This window comes from Tenrec ecaudatus, chromosome X (genome assembly GCF_050624435.1).
Source record: "Tenrec ecaudatus isolate mTenEca1 chromosome X, mTenEca1.hap1, whole genome shotgun sequence".
Classification (NCBI taxonomy): Eukaryota; Metazoa; Chordata; class Mammalia; order Afrosoricida; family Tenrecidae; genus Tenrec; species Tenrec ecaudatus.
In genome coordinates this window covers 140,991,637-141,010,441 of record NC_134548.1, presented here as the reverse complement: position 1 = coordinate 141,010,441, position 18,805 = coordinate 140,991,637, and positions in this window count along the sequence as shown.

Genomic DNA, 18,805 nt, shown 5'->3' with positions numbered 1-18,805 from the left:
CTCTGCTGTCCCTCTCCCAGGGAGGAGGTCACATGTGGATCCTTGTAATCAGTTCCCCCTTTCCAACCCACTCACCCTCCACTCTCCCAGCATCGCCCCTCACACCCTTGGTCCTGAAGGTATCATCCACCCTGGATTCCCTGTGCCTCTAGCCCTCATATGTACCAGTGTGCAACCTCTGCCCTATCCAGATTGTGATACGAGTTGTATGAGTCCCTAATAAAATGTAAAAAAAGAAAAGAGGAGAAAAAATGATTAGGGCAAAGACTGTACAGATGTGCTTTATACAGTTGATGTATGTATATGTATGAACTGTGATAAGAACTGTATGAGCCCCAATAAATTGTTAAAAAAAAAAGATTGTAACTCATACAGAAGCAGAAAGCCTCAACTTTCTCCCATAGACAGGTTGCTGATTTCAAACTGCTGACTTCTTGCATTATGCTAGCAGGCCTCCTTTCAGAAACCACGGAAGGTTATTTTACCTGCACTGTCATATCAGGATATGTACAAAATTAGAATGCTTTTATTCTTTTTTGTCTTACCATGTAGGTGTGTGTGTGTTTGTATGTGTGTTTGTGTAATCCTGGTTGGATAGTGTTAACTGCAAAGTAAGAAATTGTAAACCAACAGCTGCTCTGTGGAAGAAAGACAAGATTTTCTATTCCTGTAAAGACTTTCAGTCTCAGAAACTCATAGGAGCAGTTTTACCCTGACATGTAGGGTCCCTATAAATCAGAATCAAATCAACGACAGTGAATTTGAGTGTATATATTTGGAGACCTCATGGTGTAATCACATACACACACACACACACACACACAGACACATACACATAAGGCGGGGTGTGGTGTGGCATGAGTGAGTGAGCCCTGATGACATTGTTGGCTAAGCCTTTGGACTGCTAACTAAAATGTTGGTGGATCAAACCCAACAGCTGCTCCATGGGAGAAAAATGAGGGTATCTGCTCCCACACAGTTTTGTAGTCCTGGAAACCCTAGGAAGCAGTGATAAAGTTACAGAAGTCATATGAAGTTGCTATGAGTTGAATTTTCTCAAGGGCAGTGGGTAGTAGTACCTACCTACATATCAAATACTGTGCAAAATCATTCACATGAGGATTGGTGGATCATAATTGCCTAAGTACAGAGAAAAACTTAAACCATGATTGAACATGAAACTTTTGACATAACTTGGTGTATTAGGCAGGGTTCTCTAGAGAAACAAAACCAGAATTCTTAAGATTATGTGACTATGTATATCTATAGATTATATATAGATATATTTAAATAGTGAAAAGGAATATAACATAAAATTAGTCAACACAGCAGTAGAGATAACTCAGTCCCTTTTTTATTCACAGGTTTTTCTTTCATTAAATTTTTTTTCTTTTAATTAATTTATTCTTCTATGGGTAATTGGTTTCCTCGTTTGTTGTCATCGCTGTGTTCTCACTCATTGCCTATCTTGCTATGACTTGATTTATTGTGCATATTACTATCTCTACCTATCTATCTAGATGAAATAGACTGGATGAATAGTCTGGAGGAGAAAACAGGACCAATGGTTCCGGTAGGACATGGTAGAGGGGGAGGCAGGAGTAAGGAGGTGGTGCTGACCAACCCAGGGACAGGGGAGCAACACGTGATCCTAAATCAGTAGCAAGGAGGGTGTGAGAGGCCTGGTAGGGATTCAGCAAGGGCAAGGTAACCGAGAGAAATTACTGAAACCCAAATGAAGGCTAAGCATGATAGTAGGACAAGAGGGAAGTAACTAGGTGACAAAGGGTATTTATAGAGGTCTAAAAATTGGAATGTATATATGTAAATATATTTATATAAGAGTGTGGGGAAACATATCTGTGTGCATATATTTATAGGTTTAGTATTAAGGCAGCAGATGGACATTGGGCCTCCCCTCAAGCACTTAGTCAAGGCAAGAGCACGTTGTTCTATTAAATTGGCATTCCAGGATACACACCTTCTCGACACAACTGCTGAAGAAAAATGTGTGTGAATAAGCAAATGTGGTGAAGAAAGCTGATGGTGACTGGCTATAAAAAGATATAGCGTCTGGGGACTTTAAGGCTTGAAGATAAACAAGCGGCCATCTAGCTGAGAAGCATCAAAGCCCACATGGAAGAAAAACACCAGCCCCTCTGACCACGAGGTGTAGAAGGGACCAGTTATCAGACATCAAAGAACTAAAAATCATATCAGAGGGTGCTGACCTCCCTGATATGATCAATGATGGCAAACATGTGCATAAGCAAATGTGGTAAAGAAAGCTGGTGGTGCCTGGCTACCAAAAGATATAGTGTCTGGGGTCTTAAAGGCTCGAAGATAAAAAAGTGGCCATCTTGCTCAGAAGCAACAAAGCCCACATGGAAGAAAAACACCACAAGCTGTTGAAGGCATCAGTTATCAAGCACCAAGGAACAAAAAATTGTATCATTGTAAATGTGGGTGAGTGCAGAGTGGAGACTCAAAACACATTGGTAGCCAACCGGACACCTCCTTACTGAAGGGTTGTGGGAAGGAGATTAGCCAGGCAGGGTGCAGGGTAGCAACAATGAAACATATAACTTTCCTCCAGTTCTTAAATGATTTCTCCCCTCCTCCCCCCACTATCATGATCCCAATTCTACCTTACATATCTGACTAGACCAGAATATGTACATTGGTACAGAGAGCAGCTGGAAGCACAGGGAATCTAGGACAGATGACTCCTTCAGGACCAGTGGTGAGAGTGGCAATGCCTGGGGTTGAAGAGAATGTGGGATAGAAAGGGGGAACTGATTATAAGAATCTACATATAGCCTCCCCCCTGGGGGATGGACAGAAGAGAAGAAGGCTTGGGAGATGTCAAACAGTATAACATATGACAAAATAATAATAATTTATGAATGATGAAGGGTTCATGAGGGAGAGGGGAGCAGGGAGGAAAGGGAAAAATGAGGAGCTGATATTAAGGGCTCAAGTAGAAGGCAAATGTTTTGAGAATGATGATGGCAACAAATGTACATATGTGCTTAACACAATGGATGTATGTATGGATTGTGATAAGAATTGTATGAGCCCCCAATAAAAATTATTTAAGTAAATAAATAATTCTTTTATTGGGGGCTCTTACATCTATCTCATCACAATCCATACATTCATCCACTGTGTCAAGCATATTTATACATATGCTACCATCATCTTCAAAACATTTTCTTTCTACTTGAGCCCTTGATATCAGTTCCTTGTTTCCCCCTCCCCTACCCACCCCACCTCAGGAACCCTTGATAAGTTATAGATTTTTATTTTCATATCTTATATAGTCCTCTGTTGCCATTTTCCCACTTTTCTGTCGTTCATCACCCTGGGAGGGGTGATTCTTGTGATTGATTCCCCCTGTCTCCCCCCACCTTCCTCTTATCTTCCTCGTAGCTCCATTCTCATTATTGGCCCCGAGGGGTTTATCTATCCTGGATTCTCTGTGTTGCATGCTCTTATCTGTAGCAGCATGCATGTTCTGGTCTAATCCAATTTGGGGGAAAGGAAGTATTAAAGAACTAGAGGAAAACTGTGTGTTTCATCAGTGCTACACTGCACGCTGACTGGCTTATCTCTTCCTTCTGACTCTTCTGTGAGGGAATGTCCAACTGTATACAGGTAGGCATTGGGTCTTCATTCCATGCCCACCCCCCTCATTCACTGTGAGTATGGTTTTGTTCTGGGTCTTAGATACCTGCTCCCATGGACACCTTATGATTACACAGGCTGGTGTGTTTCTTCCATGTGGGTTTTGTTGCTTCTCAGCTGCATGGCCGTTTGTTTATCTTCAAGCCTTTAAGACACCAGATGCTATATCTTTTGATAGCTGGACACCATCAGATTTCTTCACATTTGCTTATGGACCCATTTTTTCTTCAGCAATTGTTTTGGGAAGGTGAGCATCACAGAATGCTGGATTATTAGTACAAAGTGTTCTTATATTGAGTGACTACTTGAGTTAGGCCCAATGTCCATCTGCAACCTTAATTCTTAACATATAGTTATAATAAGTACATAGATCTATTCCCTCTCATTATATGTAAATTTATTTACATATGTACATGCCTGTATTTAGACCTCTATAATTGTCCTTTGCCTGCTGGTTCTTACCTCTATTTCCTTTTACTTTCCTCTTGTTCTATCGTTATCTTCGGTCTTCATTCAGGTTTAGTGATCCCTCACTGCTACATTGCCCTTGATGAAGCCCCACAAGGCATCTTATGCCCTTCTCTCCATTGATTTTAATTCACTTGTTGTTCCCTTGTCCCTGGGTTGGTTCCTCCTCCCTTCCTATCTCCCATGTCCCCTTCTCCCGAATGCCCCCCGGAACCATCTGTCCCATTCTTTTTATCTCCAAATTGTTCATCCCGCCTCTCTTATCTAGATAGACATGCAGAGACATTAATAAGCACAAAAACCAGGTAAAGCCAAACAACAAAGGAAATCAAAACCAACAAAACAAAAACAAAATGACAACAAAAAGAAAGCCACTGACAAAAGCGGAAAAGCCTATAAATAGTTCAAGGTCTGTTTGCAGTCCAATTCACTTTTGTGGGACAGTTAATATACTAAAGGTACTTCCAACTCACATGCCCACTAACCCCAGGCCAAGGAAGCAGACAGTAGGAAGATGAAGTGTTGAGGTGTAGCAGAGGCCAGTAGAGCAGCATAGCGAAGCAGGTTGTGGTGGAGCCTCACAGTGTAGTGATGCGATGTGACTGGCAGGAGTAAAGGCCTCTGCAGTGATGGCAAGACCAGTGGAGTTTGTCCACTGGCAGCAGGCATAGCAAGGTGTAGTGGCACCATGGTATGGACCAGCAAACGCATTTACAAAGAAAATACTTTCAACACCTAGCCAGTGACATAGACTGGCTAATCTGATGGCAGCCCAGTTAACCTTCTCTGCTAAACTGTCCATCAACTGCTTCACTCATTAATTTATTGTGTCTCGGCCATAAATTTACTGAAACAGTTTGTAAAATTGCTCTCATTTTCCAATTGTCTGACCAAAACTGCATCTTAGAGTGTGTGGCTCACAGCCCCACTGAGCTGAGCAATCAGACAGGCTGACTGTGGACTTTGCTCTTTTCTGAAGGTTTTCCAGTTTGTATTCAGCCCAATGGTGATCTGATTAGAATTCAAGGCTGCAAAGTGGAGATTTTGCGAGGAATCTGTCTGCATTCCTGCAGGCACCCCAGGAGTACCACCTCACGTTGATCTCACAGGCTCTGCCTATGGACATAATTTTAGTTCATGAAAAAAAAATGCGTAAGAATGTGCCCTTGGCCTATGTCTCTTGCCATCAGAACAGCATCTGCCATGTAAAATTTTATTGCTCAGGCATTTGAAGGAATAAACATTTATCAACACTCTTGCTCATCTTGAATTTATTAATAAAGATAGCTAATATTTATGGGGGTGTCCTTTATACATAAGATTGGAATGAGTTCAGTGGCAGTGGTTTGGTTTGGGGTTTAGTATATGTTCAGAAGTTCCTGAATGATACAAAAGGTTTGTGCTCTCCTGCTAATTTAAAGACTAGTGGTTTGAATGTCAAGGAAATTTCACAAGCTCTGTACAAACTCTGCTCTTAATTAGTGGAACTGTGATTTGAAATCATGTCTTTATGGCTCTAGAAACAAGTCTTAAGAGTTCCACTATCTCTAGAGTTATAGTCATATTTTCCCCCCTAAAACAACTGAAATTGGAACACTAGTATTACTTGGGGGTAGGTATTAAGGCTAGGACTCCTGAAAGGCACTATAGTGCCTTTTAAATAATCAAAGCAATAATACTGGATTTTCCATCGTATTGGTAGATATACCATGCATAATATTATTGATTAAATATATAAATGGAAATATAAATGTATATTCTCCATGCCCTCAAGAACCTCCCACATATTGGCAGAGATGGTCATATATTTGATTATTTATATTATAAGGTAATAAGGGTCATACTATCAATTTGGACAAAAAGAATTTAGAGCACCTAATGATACTGAAACCGGATCTAATAATGAAAGGGAAAGGCTAAGCTAAGAACAGGGAGAAAGAATTTCTATTCAGGGAGAACATTATGAACAAAAGGTCAGAGAAATGCACCAAACATATATTGTGTTTCAGGAAAAGGACAAGTAATGCCTTGTGGTCAGATCAGAGTGTGCATGAGGAAGGAGAAACTAAGGTGTGAAGGGTCTAAGATACTCTGTGTGTGTGTGTGCGCACGCGCGAATGTTGGGAGATGATGATGTCTAGAGACAAAGAGAAAAGGGGGAAAATTATGAATGCTGATGTTACACACCCAACTTAATCCCCGATTTTTTGTTTGCTCTATGATCTTCAACAAGTTACTTAATGTTATAACCTTAGTTTCCTAAAAAAACAAAACCTTAATTTTAGTTCTCTTCCTCACTTGGTTGTTGAAAAGATTCCATGTTATTAAGTAAACAAAGCAAACCCACAATGCCTAGAATACTTTAGTGGGTACACAGAAAAGATGCATATGCTTTATATCCTATGCCAAACTGATTATTTGCTTGAGTTAAACCTATTACTCAATCATATTAGATGGCTAGTCACTCATTGTATTGGACAAACACATCTGGAATCAAATCCTCTTAAATTGAGTGATAGCTATCTTTTTTCTTTCGTCGTGGAAGCTCTATGTGTATACTAATGGGACAGAATCTAAAGAGGAATGTGTTCTTTTAAAATAATCACCCAGAAGCCTCAAATTAAGCAGAATGGATATTTGTCATTTATTTGTGCAACCATATTTTCTACCAGTGAACATTGAACAAGTACTTACTATAAGCAAGGTACTAAAGCAGGTGCTGATGATTACAAGATGGCTAAGATGAAGCTCTTTTTTAATTAGTTGTGGCTTGTGATTCTTATTAAATAGGGCATTTTCTTCATTGTCTTTCTTTTCCATTTCAGGAAATGCATATATCAAACCATGTACATGGGAGCTTCAAAGGGCTTGTTGAAAAATTATATTATCTTACCATTCCTATGTTTCATGAACTTTTCGAAGCCCCTCATATACAAACCACACATACACTTTAAAATCTTTGATGGAACCTAGATTGAATGCCTAAGCAATCAGTGAGCCATTATACAAAAAAAGCTTCACAAAGTTTGTGATAAATCTAATTAAAATATAATGGAATTTCTCCATGAACTTTTTAAAACTCCTTTGGGTGCATCAAGGAGGTATTGTAAAAACTGATTCCTCAGACTGGTCCCTGGACTTCTCAATAATCTCTTTTGAGAACCTTTTGGCCACTGTCTTTTGGAAAGAGGTCATTGTAAGTGTATCTTAATGCATGCTGAAAACAGAGCAGCACAGCTAAAGGCTGATTGTAAATCAGATCTTCTCCCTAATGTCACAAGGACATCCTAAGACAGTGACTGAGAAGCTCTGCCCCTGTACTCAGCGGGATCCCTGATACTTACATTGACAGATGCATTATCAACAGAGACATTGATTTAGAGTGAATTAAGTAACCAATTTCCATTTCCAAGCCTCCAGCTCCATTTTAGCACCAGGAGATATTAGCTAGTATTTTTGTAAATGAAATCTAAATGTGTTAAAAAAAAAAAAGAGTGCCAGACAACTGAAGGGAGACAGGGCTGGAAATTAGTGTTCTGAGCTACAATTATGCCCTTCTTGTATGCTGGTTCATCTTGAGAAACTCACATCCTGATTAAGTCAGTTTCTAAAAATTAAATTTTACTTGCTGGAATCCAGAAAGAGAAGTTTTATATTACTGACTTTTTATGTATACTGATTTCAAGGGGAGTGTATGCAAGGAATTACTTTGGGTGCAGGTGTTTTTAAATGGATGAAATGAAACACTGGATTGGCCTTGAAATCTACACCTATTTTTTAAAATGTTTATTGTGATCTGGATGCACGTCTAAAGAATGCATTTGTTTTCAATCCAACAATTCATACCTATTTTGTTAAAAGACATTGACTGCAATCCTTGTAATATAATCGCACTCCTTGCTTTCTCTCTGTTGACCATTTCCATTCACCCTATTTCCCTATCCTGAAATACTTTTCATCTGTATAACTGGCAAATTAAGGAGAAAGTAATGTGCTGAAATGCTTTTACTTCCAGCAGGTTCCAGGAGATTGATCTGGCATGGCAAGGGTGAAGGGTAAAATACTGTATGCCACGTTCAAAATCAAACTCATGGACATCAAGTCAAACCTGATTCACAGTGAACAAATAGGACACGGCAGACATGCCCCAGTGTGTTTCTGACATTGTAACTCTTTATGGGAGTAGAAATATTCATCTTTCTCCTGGGTAGCCCCTAGTAGCTGCAAACTGATGAACTTGTGGACAGCAACTCAACACATAAGACATACAAGCAAACAATCTTCAGTGATAACTCCCCTATTTTAAATATTCAAAAATGTACCAGTGTTATTTATTAACAAATATTTTAGACAAAAGTATAATCAGAAATGGGTTGAGCCAAGTTGAGAATACACAGTTCTAATCCTATAACTTTGTCTTTTTCTTTCTATTATCTCTCACATACATACTAATAATTTTATAGCATTTTATAGTTTCATATAAGTCAATATGATTGAACTTGTGTCATTTTCCTTATTTCATCAACTAAATTGAAATTCAGAGATTTTATTACTTACCAAGATATCCTTTCTAGAAGGCACTCTGGCCTTCTGCATTCACCACCAGTGATCTTTCGACTAAGTTCTGTTATGTGTACTGAATTGTTGTGTGACTAAAGAAAGTTCCACCACCTGAGAGGTTCAAAAGATTCATTTGGGCCAAAGGCACCAAGAAAAAAACTTTCATTACAAATATGGTGGATTTGCAGGATTGAACTTATATATTTCAGGGACCGCTGGAAATACATAGTATTTTGCTTTATATTTAACCTCATGATGGCACCCAAAGTTTCTAAAAATAAATGGCTTCTGATATTTTACAGTGTCTTTGATAAATCCTGTTGCGCGGAGTTTTGCAAATACAAGGGCAAATACCTTTGGGAAATATTGCATATGACACACCCATTCTTGGATCTTCATAGACAAAAGACTTAGAGAACAAGATCTATCCATTTGGTGGAATATTACACAGCCATGTTAGAAAGTAAGTTCTGAATAATGCCCCCACAGAGATGAATCCAGAAAACCTTATGGTCAGCTAAAAAATCAGATAAATGAACAAATACTATATATTCCCACCTATATGAAACACACCAAATTGGCAAAAACAGCAAGACAAAAATCACTGGTTACCAGGGGCTGAGGAGACTGGTAAATAAGGCTAGAACAATCTAAGAATTATAAACAAAAACAAACGAACAAAAAAACCAATCTGAGTAAATTCCAACTCGAGTGGAACCCATGTATTACAGAATAAAAGTATTCCATATTGTTTACTTGTCTGTCCTCTTTATGAATGCTGACCAGTAGACTTTTCTTCTCAGGCACCAGTGGATGTGTTGTACACTCCAACCTTAAGTTTAATAGTCAAGTGTAAACCATTTGTAATGTCATTTAAAGCCTGAGTAGAATACAGTTTGAATCAGAAAACATGAAAGAAGAGATGCCATTTTGACTCATCACGAGAGACTGAGAACACTTCTAATTAGCTTCTATTGGGATCTGCACAAGTTAGATCTTCTCTTTGTGATGCTATATATTTTTTTCTACATTGTTGGATTTTTTGAACCTTAAGCCAAGAAAGGAAATGGAGAAAGGGAGAGAGAGAGAGAGAGAGAGAGAGAGAGAGAGAGAGAGAGAGAGAGAGAGAGAGAGAGAGAGAGAGAGAGAATTTTTATTTTTGGATCTCTAAAGAAAAATAAAAAAGGAGCCCTCATGGCAAAATGGTCAGTAATTTGGCAAAGTGTGCCTAGAAACACCCGGAATTTGATTCATTTGACATAGATATTTTAAAATACAGGTTTTTCGATACATGCAATTAGAAGCTTCACATCCCATTGTTCCATGAAGATGCTATTGATTCAATTTGTAGGACTTGGTGTTTGCAAAGAAACTCCATTGTTGCCTTTGGTTCTGCTGTCAACCTCCACTGTCTTGACTGTATCTCTAACTGTGGACCTTGAAAGGTAGTGGTGCCAAAGAATCATTCAGGATAAGCAGTTGAGAAGGGGCCAGGAAAGAGTTAGGTGCACTAGAACTCTGTGTAACTGTAAGTGGTTATCTGACTGAAGCAAGCGGGTGCTTTTACTTGCTTTTTACATCCTTAACTCTTCTAGATTCTCCAATGTAGCCCAAACAATGCCTAATTAAAGTGCTGCTTTATGTCCTAAATAACAGCACCTTTATGACTTCTAAGATGTTTCTGCTAAAGTCTTTATACTATTATAGCTCATGAAGGAAAGCAAGATAGTTCTCATTGGAGTGACATTTCAATAATGTAATGTTTATTCATGACAGAAAGGAAATAAAAGTATCTCAGGGAATATTTTCCTGGAATGGTGGACCCATGTTGACATTTTTTCCTCCTGAACTTAATTTTTTATGCTCCAATTATATATAACACTGCCCTATATGGTTAAATCTAAAATGACTAGAAATAAAGGAGATGTGCAGAGAAGATAACATTCTCTGAAATGCAAAAGGCCAACTTGATAAAGGAGCTGTCTGTCAGTTTTGTCTTAATGCAACTGATGATATTAATGAGGACAGACTCATCTACTCCTACTTCGTTATCTGTGTTTTATATGTCAGTCCCGGCAGGAAGATCGGGAAAATTTAGGACTGTGGTTTATCATAACAGCAAACACCTCGATAACACTCAATGCATGTCAGAAACCGTTCGAACCTCTTGAGAACAGTTCATTTCTCTCAGCCTCCTAACCCTGTGCGGTTTTGCATATGAGGAAACTAAGGCACGGGGAGGTACACTGACTTGCCCTATGTCATATAGTTAGTAAGTGGAAGAGTCAAGAGTGAAAGCCAGACAGCTTTTTTCCAGAATCGGTGCTTTCAAACACATGCATGATGGCTTGACTGTCTTGCTTCATGCATTTTGGGTAAGTTGTAAGGAGAGAGAAGTCCCTGGAGAAGGACATCATGCTTGGTAAACTGGAGGAGCAGTGAAGCAAAGGAAGCCCCTCAACAAGATGCATGGACACAGTGGATTCCACAATGGGCTCAAACATAGAAACGATTGTGAGGATGGCGCAGGACCTGGCACCGCTTTATTCTGTTATGCGTGGGGTCATTACAGGGCAGAATCAACTCTATAGCACGTAACAAGTACTAACCATTGACTTCTAGCTATCCCTTCATGTGGTTTACACTTATATCCTTGGTGATTCTTCTCCTTTGACCGCTGGGTTTGGCTTTTTACACATCATATAAATTCTAAGGAAATGTAGTTACAGAGCTCATGGGAGAGACTGCGCATGTGTGAAAAGCAGAACACTTTCAGTAAATAGAGTTACAATCTGAATTGCTGCAAGCCCTGCTGACTTCTTTGATTATGTAGCAGTGGCTTGAGGACTGCAGTGAATGTAGTAGCTAGTTCTAATCCAATAAGACAAAACTTGTACACCTTGATCAGGCTCGAGCAGGATTCCAAGGCTCTCCAGATCTTCCACAGTGAGCAGATATCCTGAGAAGGTACAAGTATGTTTCCACCCATCCCCATTTTCCTTTTTGTTTTTGGATATTCTGTGTCATGGAGGATTTGCAGCAAGGTTTATGTTCATGAGGAACAATCAATTCTTAGAATTGGCAGCTCAAAAAAGCTAAGCACCTACTACAAGAGCAGCTTGGGTGACAATAGTGAACATATCTGATAGACTTTTAAGTTGCCTCAGTTTCAGTTTATTTCGACTCCATAAGCTGCATCCTGGGAGAAAGAGGATGCAGTCTTCTCCTATAAAGATGTACAGTATTGAAAACACACAGTTATAGTTCTATTATGTACTCTAGTGTTGATTTACATCAGAATCGACTCAATGCTGTGGGTTTTAAATGCCCAAAGCAAAAACACGTCTGCCAAGCTCCTTCTTGAAATGTTTTCTAAATTCACATCTGGACAGAAGCACCAAGCACATCTAGGGGAATTCTACCTAGCATATTGTTTAAGGCCTTTGCCCATTGACCTTCCCCACTGGCCCAGAATAATGAACATCCTGGTGCCACCTTCCCCACTGCCCCTGTTAAGGAATCCCATTGCAGACTCCACTTTTGCTACCCTGAGAATAGATCTCAAGGTGTCTTGGAAATGGGAAATACTTCAGCTTCACTAAAATATTTGGGTTGGCATGAAAATAGTATTTTTGTTTAGTTGATGTTTGTTTGGGAGGGCAGAGGAGGAAGGGAATTCCACAATGCCTGTCACAGTGATGGACAGAAATGAAGCACGAGAGAGTGCAGCTGTGTTTATGAGCCAGGGAGGTGAAAGCCAGACAAGGCCTGTATCATATATTTTTAACAACTCAATACATTTCTTTCACCCATTCCCCAAATCTTCACATTCCGGCCAGAAAAGAATGACATCAAGTTTCAGCTGGAAATGAAATTTTGTTTGTGAAGGTTGGAAACTTATAAGACTATAAAACATTTTTTTAATGAAACTGCAATATCCTCCGGAGTCTCACTCAAGCCTCGTCCTTGGGGCCATGCTATTCTTATAGAACAACATATAACCTTCTAGCAGGGGCTCTGTGCTATTTCAGCAAACGAGATTCGTCTGGATGGCGTGGAATCAGGCCTTTTTAAAATGGAAAGTTCCATATGTTCTCTCATTGAATCAGACCACACCTCTTATGCACTCCCCTGCTGCAAATCCTTGACATTCAGAGTGAAATCAGGGAGGAATTGGTTATGGTAAAGGTGATTTTTGGAGGAACCTTTGACAAGTTTAGAACCAAGTAATAGCCAAACGGTGGCAGGATATACACTCCTGTCTCATTTCTGAGGAATCTGGGGAAAAGAGATTTGGCTTACAGAGTTAAAACTCATTTTTTCCTTTAAATCGACATTCCTCCAGCCCAGAGATGCCCCACTCTTCTTTATTGAGACGGGTGGTTGTGGTCAGGTGCCATCGAGTAGGCTCCGCCTTGGCGCGTCCCTCTGTACAGCAGATTTCATGGAGCCCTGGAGAGGCAGTGGTGACACATTGGGCAGTGATCTGCATGGTGGGCAGTTCAAAACCACCAGCAACTCCAAGGGAGAAAGACTTGGCTTTTGATTCCTGTAAGCAACTACGGTCTTGGGAACCTTCTGGGGCATTGGTTCCATGGCGGTGAGTAGTAGTAGTATTTGCAACAGAGCAGCATACTACCCAGTCATGCACCAGTCTCTCACAATTAACACGGTACAGTATAGTTGAAAGCACAGATTGAAGCAAAAGAGACAGATTGGAACCATGGCTCTGCAATTTGCTTAGTTGTGAAGGATTGGAAGAGCGATTAACTGCTCGGGCTCTCAGTTTCCTCCTCTGTTAGTTGCAAGCAATCCCTGCAAGATTGTTGAGTCTGAGCAAGATATAAAATGTACAGGTATCAGGGTATATAAATAGGTATTGCTAGCAAATCAGAACAAATTTTCTTAAACAAAAATATTAAAATATGAAGCCTTGCTATCTGCAAGGTCAGCAGTTCAAAACCACAGCAGGAGGAACATGAAACCTTCTACTTTATTAAAGATTTGCATAGGGGCAGTTCTCCTCTGTCCTATAGGGTTGCTTTGAGTCATAATTGACTCGCTGGCAGTGAGTTTGGGGTTTTTTGGGGGGAGGTTGTTTATTGATATATTTTCATCAAGGTCGATATACTTCTGAAGGCAATGTTTTCATCTCTAACCTTTCCCTGAAAAATTCTGCAATTTTTAATGACACTAAGTCAGGATGGCAGTTTTGGAAGATTCTTTGAGAGCAAAAAGAAGTCTTGTGAAACAATATCAGAGCTGTAAGGTTGATGGGGTATAATTTTCTGAGAAAATAGCTCCTAGGATAGCCTTTGTTACCTTTGAAGACTGATCAGGTTTACTACACAATGGGGAAAAAATTTCCTTGAAGCAAATTTCCAGGTTTTTTTTCTCACTTTCTTCATAGTAAGCCCAATTTTGTTCCAATTTCTTCATAATAAGTCCATCATGTGTATTCTGTGTCCTTTGAGAGAATATATCAAGATTTGGAATCTTCCATAATAATTGTTGTAACTTTTTGTGCCATGAACTGGCCCACTCTATGCCCTCAGAAGCCACTTGGATCTCGCTCTCTGGATCGTACTGGTAAATCCCAGACTGGTCTCTGGTAATGTTCCTTGTCATAAAATTGTCTTCAATAGCCTAATCTTCTTTAAAGGATACATGTAAAGATCAATTCTTGGAACTAGCTTGTCTTTGTATAATACTTCAGGCAATACTCAGTGCAGAGCTGATTAAGGTCAAGATGTCACTTTAGAATCAAAATTGCGAAACCATGTGAGATCCCAGTTTCAGTAGCCGTCACATTAATGGTGATTCTATGGTTTTCTTGAACCAGTTTCTGAACTTCAGATCTCCCCAGCTTTCCTGAAAACACTTGCTTCATATAAAAACGTGTTGCAATGCTTCAGTAATTTGGGAAGATGTTCACTTGAGTTTTATTAAAATTCTAAAGTTAGCCCTAACCTTGAAATCTGCCTTTTTGGAAAGCTCCCTAGCAAAACTACACTAAGTATACTGTTGATACTACTTGTTGGAAGCCATCCACTGATGACAGAAACATATTTAAACAAGGTAGTTTCAGTATTCTTTGCCAACACCATAATTCAAATGCACCAATTCTTCTGCTGTCTTCCTTACTTATTGTCCATATTAGGCATTTGAAGTGACCATGGCTTGGGTTAGGCACACCTTTGTCTTCCACTTAAGAACTTTGCCTTTTAATACTTGTACAGAGATCATTTTCAATTGAGTTGCCCAATGAAATACATTGTTGTTCTTTCTATAAGCCTTGATTGTGAAAGAAAAAGTAGAATAAATTTAAGACACTTTAACCATATTGAGGCACCTCATGAGGACCCTGCCTGCCAAACAGAATGGAGAGGCAACTTGCCAAAATAGCAGTGGATGAAGATGGACATAATAATTTTTTCATAAATATGATGAATGGGTCCTGCATCTCATACACCCCTTTATATTTCTTGCTGGTGTCCATTGCAATTCCCCAGGATATTCTTCCTTTTGCTTGGACAATATTTTTTTTCAACTCTTCCTTCATGGACAATATTTTTTAAGGCAAACTTACATTAAATTCTATGTTCTTTTTATAAAGAATAGTATTATTGAGCTATAATTAATATAGCATACAAGTTAATAGTTAAATCATATTAGCAAGCATTGTGTAATAGCCACCACAATCAAGTTTGGAACATTTTCATCCTTTTTGTACCCACTGCTGTTGGCTCCTCTTATGTCCCACCCCTCCACTTCTGTGTTTTTCCATCTTGTTGGCAAAATTTGTTTCCTCTCCATTTATTCTGGAGGGACAATGTAGGATACGGTTGTGTATATGGAAAGTGGCATTTCAAGGTATAACTTGAATACTAAGCCCAGAGTGCTAGGTCCTTTGTAGTAGCACAGGAAGAGCAGGAGAAGGGCCTATAATTAGATAGATTCAATTGTTTAGGCAGGAGGTGGAAAGATAACCCTCAGCATAGCGAAAGTACAGGAAGGCAGAACACAAGCAAGTATGTCCTTTTCAACTTCTCAATGAGGTGAAGAAAATTTTATACCTGTTGTGCACTTATATATTATATGGTACCAACTATGTAAATTGTGACATATTCCACTGGGTTCTCTGCACTGTAATAGTGAAGAAATGGAAAAGTGTCCAGAAATTTGTACAAAGAAAAGGGAACATCTGTGAAAAAGTTTAAGTCTATAATATTTTTTGTCATATACATTCTTTTAAAAAAATGTTTTGTTAGGGGCTCATACAACTCTTATCACAATCCATACATACATAAGTTGTGTAAAGCACATCTGTACATTATTGCCCTCATCATTTTCAAAGCATTTGTTATCCACTTAACCCCTTGGCTTCAGGTCCTCTTTTATGTCCCCGCCCTGCTGACCCCTCCCTCATGAGCCCTTGATAATTTATAAATTATTATTTTGTCATATCTTGCCCTGTCCATAAGTCTATAAATTTACAAAAGGATGATATAGCAGTTGCTCTTCACTTTAGACCAGCCATCATATGCTTCCTATGTCGTTTTAGCTTTTCCATGTGTTTAGTAAGCTTATTTTTTAATGGACTCCTTCTATCTATAAGACACCATGTTAGGTATCAAGAGTAGAACAGAAAATGGGATGAATGAAGAGTCTGCGCCAATGCACCATATATTCTACTGGGGAAACACAGTATAAAAGATAAACAAATAAATGAGTACAGATTTGATGAGTTAAGATATCACTTTGAGATGAAAGGTGTGTCTGACGCAAGCCATAGTATTTTCAATTACTTTGTATACATGGAAAAGCAAGACAATGAGTAAGGATTACTGAAGAAGAATCGATGCTTTTGAATTACGGTGTTGGCTCAGAATATTGAAAGTAATCATGTGCAAGGGCGGTAAATTATTTCATATGATTCTTCTAGCCAAAAGTGGAATTCCCACCAAATGACCTTTACCACCATGGGTCTAATAAGAAGGTGGGTGAAGATATTGATAGGATTCCACCTGTGAGTCCTTGCAACCAGGATTCCCTGAAATGGGGTCCTGCTGTGTATAAAATGAGCCCTCTGGCAAGCAGGAGGAAGGATCTCATTACCAGAAAGAGTCCGGATTAATGCAGCGAATCTCCTGGGTTTAGATGACAGCTATACCATCCATGGAGCAGCAGCAGAATCAGGAGCCAGAGAGCATGGAAGAGATTAATGAATTTGCTAAGCCATGGAGCAAGTAAAGCTGGGTGCTATTGTGTAAGAGGCTGGCCTACAAAGTGAGGTGCCTCTGAGCACATAATTGGGGAAATAGAAGAGGAGCTAAGTATCTTTGGGCTGTGGCTTACTGGAGTGGGGGGGGGGTGGGGGCTGGACATTTAATTCAGAGAGCTGGGTTTGCTAGCCCATCGAGGTTGAGTTGAATGCCTTCAAACTGAGGTGAAAGCAGAGTGGTATGCCCCTCTGGTAATTTATTAGCAGACCTGAGACTTTGTAATGTGTATTGGTAAGCAACTCTCTTAAGAATTTCTCCCAGGCATTACAACTTGTTAACATCCTTCAAAAACCCTTTAATCATAATTTTTCCCTGCTTTTCTGTGTGTAGCCATCACAATGGATATTAGAATCCATGGAGATCACGTAGGAAAGTAAAAGAGAGAACATTAATTGGGACACCTCAAACGGGCTCAGACATGGCCACATTCATGAAGATGACACAGACCAGTCAGTGTTTGCTCTTGTACATTGTGTTGCTATGAGTCTGACCAACTTGATGGCACCCAGCAGCAAAACGATGAAATTAAGCTGGGAGATGAGCTGCAATAACTTTATATATGTTGACCCAAATCCTCTCAAACACAGTGGGGTTTAAACTCTGGTCTGAGTGGTAAGTATAAATCAATCAAGCAGAGACACAGAGAGTGAAACTCTGATATGGGGAAAAACTGAATATTTAAAGAATCAATGGAATAAATATGCTTGTATTGTAGTAAACAAAGAGACAAGGGGTCAGATAACTATGCCATTATTTTGGCCATATTCTAGTGGTTGGGCCAATAGAGTAAGGCGTGTGGATTATAATTTTATGTTTGTTGAAGAAGTCACCAGAGGATTTTAAATCAGTGATGTCTCCGGGTAGTGCAACAAGTTAATGTGCTCAGCTGCTAACTGAAAAGTTGGGTGTTCAAGTATATGCAGAGATTCTCTAGAAAAAAAACCCTGTGGATTGACTTCTGTAGAATTGCCCATTGAAAGCCCTATGGGGCGCAATTCCACTCTGATAGACACGGAGTCCATGAAATGGCAACTCTAAAGCCAGAGAAGGATGTCCAATTTACATGTTACACCATCATTCTTGCCTTTGTATAGGAGCCTGGCTGGCACCAACAACTTCTAATCAGTTGCTCACCTAAAGGTTGGCAATTTGCCCCATCCAATAGCTCCTAAGTAAAAAGGCCTGGAAAACTGCTTCTAAGAAAACTCTCAGGAGAAGTTCTTCTCAGGGCACATGGGAGCTCTCTGAGTTGGAGGCCAACTCAACAGCCATTAACAACAAACTGCGCATGGCTAATGAACTCTGGCTAAACAAGAATGGAAACTGGAGATTTTGTTAAGAGGCAACTGAGGAATTCCAGATGATGGTAACTTGGAATAGGATTTTAACAGTGAACAGGGAATTTGGTGGTTTCAGGCTCGGGATTTTTGTAGGAGATAAGGCTGCTAGGACTCATGGTGAATGGATGTGGCAATGAGGGATGATTCTCAGACTTGAAATGATTGCTATATTTGCTATGATTGCTTGCTGTATTTGCAGTAATGGGTGAGCTGGGAGATGGGGTAATCGTATTTTGTTTCTGATATGTTGTGCATGAGGTGTCTGTTACCCTCCTGAAGGAGGCCATTGAACATGCAAGCCAAAGTTCTGGGGAAAGGTTGATCAGAGTTGGTGATAACGATGGTACTTAGGTATGTGCCTGTATGAAATTACATAGGAGAGAATGAATATAGAGATCCTATCAGAAGACAGAGACTAGTATCAATATTTTACCATTAAACACCAACAGTTTCATGTGCACATTT